General features: G+C 43.8%; 1 pseudogene; it reads left to right on the plus strand.

Moving 5' to 3' along the window:
* The first annotated feature begins 7,852 nt into the window (after positions 1 to 7,852).
* Positions 7,853 to 8,286, plus strand: LOC134390299 (succinate dehydrogenase [ubiquinone] cytochrome b small subunit, mitochondrial-like; annotated as a pseudogene).
* The last annotated feature ends 707 nt before the right edge of the window (positions 8,287 to 8,993 follow it).

Here is an 8,993-nt window from a genome sequence, read left to right on the forward strand (position 1 = left end):
TTGTTTTAAAACTCTTATGGTTCTGGGCTGGCCCATGGCTCACTTGGGAGAGGGTGGTGCTGATAACACCAAGGCCACAGGTTCGGACCCCTATATAGGGATGGCCGGTTAGCTCACTTAGGAGAGCATGGTGCTGACAATACCAAGTCAGGGTTAAGATCCCCTTACCAGTCATCTTTTTTTTTAAAAGACTGTCATGGTACTGTAATTCTATGGGATCAGGTAACAGATGGCCATGTGACTCAGTTCTGAACAGTGAGAAGTTGGGAAAGTATGGTCGGGTTTCTGGGGAAAACAATTTTGCCTGATGAAAGGAGCAGCAGGGAGAAGACATCCATATGGTTGAGTTAGCCTAGGGTGTCTGGAGTTGCAGTAGCCATCTAGAAACCAGGTGCAGAAACCAAAGAGAAACTGCAGAGAAGTTTCGACCAGGGTTTTGACTTCCTCGTGTTCCCTAAATGATCCAACCCCAGTACTACCTATGTACAGGTTTCCATTAGGTGAATTAATATATATCTTCCCTGTTTATGCCATCTTTGGTTGGTGTTCTGTGACTACCAGGTGAGAGTTCCTACTGATACGCTTTCCCTGACTACCCATTCTGAAAGATGTTATGTCTTGTACCCCACCTTCCACAGCTGATACTCCTCTGCCCTTTATCTGTTTCTTTTATGGCATATATTACAACTTGCAATTTATACTCTTAGTCTTCAAAAAGTTCATAGAAAGATTTGTATTACCTTTTTTTTTGGCAGCTGGCCAGTACTGGGATCCGAACCCTTGATCTTGGTGTTATAAAACTGCGTATTATCTTTTAATTTCATTTTTCCACAAACTTTCTGATCTAGTGCTCTCCCAACTGAGCTATTTTGGTTGGCTTCCACAAACTTTTTGAAGTATCCTCATACACACACACACACACACACACACACACACACACACACATTTATACGAGAATCAAAAGATATAAGAATCTTTCCATGAACTTTTTAAAGTACCCTGGTATATGTCTGTTTTTCTCTTGTCTCGTTCTCAAAGAATACAAGTTCCTTGAGAACTGGGACTTCCTGTCTTATCCACCATTGGTCTTGTACTCCATCACCTAACATTCTGCCTGGAACAATAAATATCTGTTGAAAAATTTAAAAACTGAATGAATGAACAAACTTATCAGTCTCCACCCTGCTAGATGAATACTCCTTGAAGATGGTGTACATATCCTGTATCCTCAAAATGTAACACAATACCTGGCTCTTAACCTACATGTAATAAATGGTTGTCAAATTAGTTCATGCTGTCCAGCTGAACGTCAGGCTGTCAACAGTATTTCTCTGTTAAGAAGTGTTTTGGCCTAAACAAAGGTTAGAAAGGAAGGTTTAAAGGGCCGAGCCTGTGGCGCACTCCCTCCGCGGTCCGGATCCTATATAGGGATGGCCGGTGCACTCACTGGCTGAGTGCCGGTCACGAAAAAGACAAAAAAAAAAAAAAAAAAAAAAAAGAAAGGAAGGTTTAAAAACAATAATATTAGGGCTGGCTGGTTTGCTCAGTTGGTTAGAGTGTGGTATTGATAATACCGAGGTCCAGGTTTCAATCCCTATACCACCCAGGCACCAAAAATAAAAATAAAAACAAGAAGATCAAAAATGCACAATTGTTGGACCTACTTTTGATTCATGTAGCTGTTGTCCTTTACTCCATTTGGATGTATATATTTGTGAACTTGGGCTGGCCAGTTAGCTAAGTTGGTTAGAGTGCAGTGTTATAACACCAAGGTCAAGGGTTTGGATCCCCATATGTATTGCTATGTGACTACGCCAATTGTCTGTCTGGGGCTATTGTCAGATTCCTGCCATCATAGCCAATTGTATTATTAAAGCAATTGTATGGCTAGGCAATTCATAACTAAAGCCAAAACATTTTATTATTTTAGTTATACTAAGTTTCCATTTGTATTGTCAGGGCCAGGGCTCAGACCCTTCAAACCCATTGTGCAGACGGGGTCACCAGACCCCTCACATGCCAGGCTGGGTCATAGACCCCTCACATGCAGGTCCATGCTAGGTAAGTGGGAAAGATCCCAGGAGCCATTGGCAGATGACATGAGCTCAGTCCTTAGCAGTAGCAGCAGCAGAAGCAGCAGTGGCGGTGGCCTCTCAGGGCATCCTGGGGGCACTGGCAGCAACAGCTTGCAGCAACAGCCTCCAGCAGCAGTAGCGGCCTCCCCATAGCCCCCCCCGGGCATCCCACGGGTGCAGGGCCCCATGGATCAGAGCCACTTGTCCTTTATCCTTAAGTCCATAACCCAGGACATCTGGGTGCACATGTGCAATTACATTAAACAATAACCAAGGAACACCTGGGTGCACGCGCATATTCACATCAAATGCTCAGCAAGATTCTGAATATCTGAGCGGCCCTGACCATTTTCCTGTATTTTCCCTACAATCCAACCCTTCAGGGTCCCTCGCCATACAATCCACTCATTCAGAATCTTCTGTGACGTTCCCTAAATGAAGATAAATGACCCTTGCATTCACATAACCTATTCCATCCCAACAGTCCCAAAAGTCTTTAGATTGTTGCAGCAGCAACTCAAAAGTCCAAAGTCTCATCTGAGACTAAAGGCAAAACTTCTGTCAGCTGTGTACCTGCAAAAATCAAAAACAAGTTTATCTACTTCCGACATACAGTGGGACAGACATTGGGTACACATTCCCATTCCAGAAGGGAGGAATAGACCAGGAAAGAGAAGCAGGCCCCAAACAAATCCAAAACCCAAACAGGGCAAACATTAAGCACACTGGGGCATCCGGTTCCCCAAAGCATTGGGCAACTTCACTCCTACAGCTCCGCCAGGTGCAGCCCATGGAGCTGCCCTGGTGCCTGTGGCTTTTCCAGGCTGGTGCTGCATGTTGTCATGCCGCCGCTCCTGGCGGCAGCCCAGCTATCCTGGCTCCAGTAGACATTTCCTCCGTGGGGGTTCTCTGTAGGGGCTCTGACCCCACTACTCTGCTCCACATTGCTCTGCAGATGACCTCCTCAGTGGCTCCAACCCTGCAGCACGTCTCTGCCTGAGTCCCCAGCTTCTTCATACATCTTCTAAAATCTGGGTGGAGGCTGCCATGCCTCCACTGCTCTCACATTCTGCTGGCCTGCAGACTCAATACAATGCAGCTGCCACCAAGGTTTCCGGCTTGTGCTCTCCAGAGCTGCTGCCCGAACCACACTTGGGGCCACCTGAGACAGACCCACTCCAGCCAGAGCAGCTGAAATGCCAGGAGCAGGTTCCTGAGGGCAGCGGCACCCCAGGTCTGTCCTCCGGAGAAACTCAGTTCTCTTAGGCCTCCAGGCCTATGATGGGATTGGCGCCCTTCCAAGCTTCTGCAATCCCCTCAGGGCCTTGGCTATTAGTATCTAGCTGCCCCCTCCCTTGCTCCTGAATTACTTGAATCAGCTTGGCATACTCCTGCCATTCACTCCCAGTCTCTGGCAGTTCAGCATTCACCCACACAGTTTGAACAGCTGCATTTGCCCACTTCACCAGGGAGTGGCTGCCCTGCCCCTATGCATATCTGTGGCTATTCTGTTACTGCTGCCACAGAGACAGGCATGTGGTAATGGAGGCTAACTTTACCAGGTAAAAACATACTTGAAATTCTGCAGGGGTACCCATCCTCAGGTCCTCTGCCCATCTGCACATGGCATTCTTTTCCCGGGTTTATATGGCACCTGTTGAGCCATCTGCTTTCTCGGGTTTATATGGCACCCGGAGAGCCATCAGGTTTAAGTGGCACCTGGCAAGCCATCTGCCTTCAGACAAATGTGACATTTGTTTACTACATCGTCTCCAGAGCACATCACACCATCCACCCCTAAGTCCCATAGCTGCAGCAGCCCGGGGATCTCCCTGCTTCTGCTGCTTTACTGTTTCCCCAAGCCAACCAATTCAACCTGGGTATATGGGACATAGGTAGTAAATTGGGTCACCTGTGGGTTGCCTACTGGTCTGCCTGGTCCTATAGGCTGCTTGTGCTTCATTTTCTGATAGGCACCAGGTCATTCCAGGAGACACAGAGTTTCCCCCAAATCACCATCAGGTTCATCGTCATCCCCAGTGTTGGAAGCAGTGGTGACCTGTTGCTGTACTTCAGCCTCCAGGGCACGTACTCACATTTCCAACCTGTCTGCTTTCTGCTGCAAGTCTTGAAACTGTGCTGCTTCATGGGGATTCTGGTCCATGTTGGCTCGCAGTACAGCAAGCAACAGCCAGACCCCAGTCAACAGGAAGGTTGCAACTGAGCACCACATACTCAAGGGTAGCTGCATTTCCTCCTCCTCCCAAAGGGCTTTCTACTTCTTTACCTGCTTGGCATCTTACCCATGACACCAATTGCCAGGCTCTTTTACCTGCCCAGAATCCTGCCAACTATGCCAGTTGTATTGCTATGCGACTAAGCCAATTGTCCATCTGGGGTTGTTGTCGGACTCCTGTCATTGTAGCCAATTGTATTGTTAAAGCAATTGTATACCTAGGCAATTCATAACTAAAGCCAAAACTTTTATTATTTTAGTTAGACTAAGTTTCCATTTGTATTGTCAGGGCTAGGGCTCAGACCAAACCCATTGTACGAACTGGGTCACCAGACCCCTCACATGCCAGGCTGGGTCATAGACCTCTCACACGCAGGTCCACGTTAGGTAATTGGGAAAGATCCGGGGAGCCATTGGCAGATGACATGAGCGCAGTCCTCAGCAGCAGTGTGGCCTTTCGGGGTATCCTGAGTCACTGGCAGCAACAGCTTGCAGCAACAGCCTCTAGCAGCAGTAGTGGCCTCCCCGCCCCCCCCCCAGGGCATCCCAGGGGTGGGGGGGCCCTGTGGATCAGAGCCACTTGTCCTTAATACTTAAGTCAATAACCCAGGACACCTAGATGCACACACGCAATTACACTAGACAATAACCAAGGAACACCTGGGTGCATGTGCATATTTACATCAAATGCTCAGCAAGATTCTGAACATCTGAGGGGCCCTGAGCATTTTCCTATATTTTCCGTACACCATACTGTCCAGCCACCAAAAAGAAAAAAATTAAGAAAATAAAATTAAAATTAAAAAAATAAATATATGTTTGTGAACTTAAACCAATTCATACAACTTTAGGTAACTGGATTACACTATACTAATACATCCAAGAAAAGAATTACTTGTACTCATGCATGATCTCTTATTCTTCATTTTACTACCTTTCTTGTTTTGTGTAAGAATGTTTAACTCTGTCTATAAGCACTATATTTATTTATTTATTTAATTTATGAGCATTATATTTGAAAAAAAAAAAAAACTATAAAGGAAATACATGGAATACATACTTCCTTCCCAGAATTTTTTTTTTTTTTTTTTTCCGGTGACCGGCGCTCAGCCAGGGAGTGCACCGATCATCCTTATATAGGATCTGAACCCGCGGCGGCGGGAGCGTCGCCGCGCTGCTAGCGCAGCACGCTACCGAGTGCGCCACGGGCTCAGCCCCTTCCCAGAATTTTAACATTCATAAAATGGTCTAAGTCAGCTTTATTTTATTTAATTAATTAATTTATTTGATTTTTGGCAGCTGGCTGGTTAAGGGATCTGAACCCTCGACCTTGGTGTTAGCAATGTCTCTCTATTCTAAATTTCAAACAAACACAGAAAAGAGAAATGGCTGATTTCAGGCTAGGGCATGGAACATACACAATGAGTCTGGTACATCTTGTTATGTTAGAACGTAAGGAAGTAGTCAAGGAATGATGGGGACATTTCAAAAGGTTAGAAAACTCAGCTTGAAGGGGGTTCCACTGGACAAATCTGGGACAATTTGAGTGTTAAATAACGATGGCAATGAATCACAGAAATCCATTGAATAAAAGAGGAATCCATGAATGCATAATGATATAAACAAGTGAGAGAATGGAGAAACGAAGAGAAGAGAAATTGCTTATCTACGGTAAAATGACAACTATTAAATTTAAAAAGAATGGTGGAATTAGAAAATCACCATTTGGGGCCGCCCCATGGCTCACTCAGGAGAGTGCAGCACTGGTAGCGCCAAAGCCGTGGGTTCAGATCCTATATGGGGATGGCTGGTGCGCTCACTGGCTGAGCGTGGTGCAGACAACACCTTGCGGGGGGTTGCGATCCCCTTACAGGTAAAATAAATAAATAAATAAATGATCACCATTTGACAACCATTACAGTAACAAGTGATTCAAATAAGAATCATCAACAGATGCTAAAATTGGAGGGTGAAATTTTATAGAGGAATGAGATATTCAAATGATTTCAAAGTATCTTTTCATGAGATATTTACTCATTACAAAGGGAAAGATAATTTCATAGAGAAGAAACCTGGTAGGTACCACCAAAGTTAAAAATGACAGTAATGGGGGCTTGCCCTTGGCTCACTTGGGAGAGTATGGTGCTGGTAACACTAAAGTCACAGGTTTGGATCCCTATATAGGGATGGCTGGTTGGCTCACTTGGGAGAGCGTGGTGCTGACAACACCAAGTCAAGGGTTAAGATCCCCTTACTGGTCATCTTAAAAAAAAAAAAAGACAGTAATGGTACGAATCAACATCTTGTGCCACATAATAAGAACACATTATTGGGACAACTGGCAAAACCTGAATAGGGTTTGTGGCTTAGATGGTAGTATTAGGTCAATGTTAAATTTCTGATTCTGGTGACTTTATGTCGGAGAGTGACTTGTTGTTAATAAATGTACACCAAGGTATTTAGGGGTAATTCTGACATCATGTCTGAAACTTACTTTTTTTTTTTTCAACTTTCAAAAGAAAGAATATAAAGTAAATGTGGTAAAGTGTCATCGATAGGAGAATTTGGTACAGGGTATACAGGAGTTTTTTTGTACTATTCTTTGAACTTTTCATTAGTGAAATTATTTCAAAATTTAAAAAAACCAGTTAGAAATAGTTCACACTATAGTTTTGATATAATGGCAGGGACTATATTTTTATAAAGATCAAGCCAGGTTTAATAACTTGTTAATGTGATATATCGAGCGATGGCTCCAGGACAATTTCCAGTCTCGTTCTTTGAGCCTACAAGATCTGGGGATCTAATAAAAACATTACCACGCTGTTCTGTTCACACAGAAGGCACTGTCATTCACATATAAAATACACACTACAATAAATTCAGAAGGAGAGTGGTGGCATGACTTCTCAATCCCTTATGAGTCTTAGCTGGAAGAAACTGAGAAAAACTCATTATGGGGAAAATAGGATAATTTAGTCAGGCTCCCTTGACATTTCTTATAAACAAGTTGTGTGAGTGGAGTTAGTGCCTATGTGTGCCAATGTATCTCTTTAGTTTCCTAGCTACTGTGTGTTCTGCAGTTTGTGAAGAGAGTTCACGTCTAAAAACGGAGCATGTTTATTCGGCTGACAGTTGCTCAGTTTGTCTGTCTTTGGACTTTGCCGGTAGCAGTCAAGTGTCTGAGTTTCTCCTTTGTACTGCTTAGCTCATAGTGTTGTGTGTGCTGAATAAAGACTATTCCTTCTTCAACCAAGGCTCCAAGGACGGTTTTGTCCAGTTACCTAGCTCGTAGACCTGCGTGTGAAGGGTTTGTGAATGGGATCGAGGGGTGTCTGAGCTCCAGACCCTAGCTCTAGCTCTACACTCATTGTTCATTACATCTCTTAGAATATAATGGAACCAAAAGTATAAATTAAGGGCAGCATAAAGACTAGGGACCTGGAAATTTTTCCTTTACATAAAGGAATTTTAGGATGCAGTTTGGATTAAGATAAAATTCAGTAAATAACAATTATAAAATTTTGACTGGAGGGGCAGGATGTTGGCCCTTTGAAGGCTGAGAGTCCTCTGTGGTGCCCAAGGAGGCCAAGCTCTGTTTCTCAGGACCCCAGTGGACAGACCTGCTCATGTCTCAGCATTTCTCCAGGACTGACCTACCCCAGGATGGTGTGGAGCACAACACATTCACCTGTTCCTCAGCCGTCATTTGTTTTGTTCCTGGGCCTGATTCCAGCTGCTTATTTGAATCCTTGCTCTGTGATGGACTGATTACTCCCTGGATGCAGCCCTCATTCTCTGTAGTCACTGGGGCCTTGGACAAGTTCTTACTATGTTCATGGAACTGCATCACAGAAAGCTGCCACAGCAGGCTTTTTGGCACTCTTGGCTTTAACCTTTCCTGGCCTTTGTTATTTTTTCAACCATCATGATGTGGCCATCTGCAAAGCTGTTGCCATGCTGTGGAAGCTCTGACCTTTTTCACTTAATACCTTAAGAATTAATTGTATGCTTCTCTGCTCTGTCATGCCATTCAACTCACAATAAGAAGGAAGTAACAGGTGAGTCCATCTGTGGACAAACCTTTTCTAATCACGCGGTTATTTTCAGAATTTAATCTTTGAGGAAAAGGTTTGAGAGGAATTATATTCAAGAAATTGTGAGACTAAGTTCTGTACTGTGGTGAGTTAATGGGGTTGTCTTCCAGCTTGTCACAAGACTCATGGTAAAACTAAATATTATACAGGAGCTTTTGTGTTTTAATTTATCAATCTCTTAAAGAGAATTCAGCTTTATTACTATGAATACATGCTCAAACTTATTCTATATTTATCCTGAGAATAATGAACAAAAAGAAATAATTCATGAGAAAAGACTGCAGAAAATTAGACGTTTAATTTTTGAAAACCTCCCTCTATGTTTAGTTGATACCAGCTACTGATAGTTACATGTCCTACAGAAACTTTAAAATTAGAAAATGCTGTTATTTCACATTACGAATTTCTTTTTTTTTTTTTTTTTTCTTTTTTTTTTTTTTTAAAGATGACCGGTAAGGGGATCTTAACCCTTGACTTGGTGTTGTGAGCACCACGCTCAGCCAGTGAGCGAACCGGCCATCCGTATATGGGATCCGAACCCGGGGCCTTGGTGTTCTCAGCACCGCACTCTCCCGAGTGAGCCAC

Source organism: Cynocephalus volans, chromosome 11 (genome assembly GCF_027409185.1).
Source record: "Cynocephalus volans isolate mCynVol1 chromosome 11, mCynVol1.pri, whole genome shotgun sequence".
NCBI classification, from domain to species: Eukaryota; Metazoa; Chordata; class Mammalia; order Dermoptera; family Cynocephalidae; genus Cynocephalus; species Cynocephalus volans.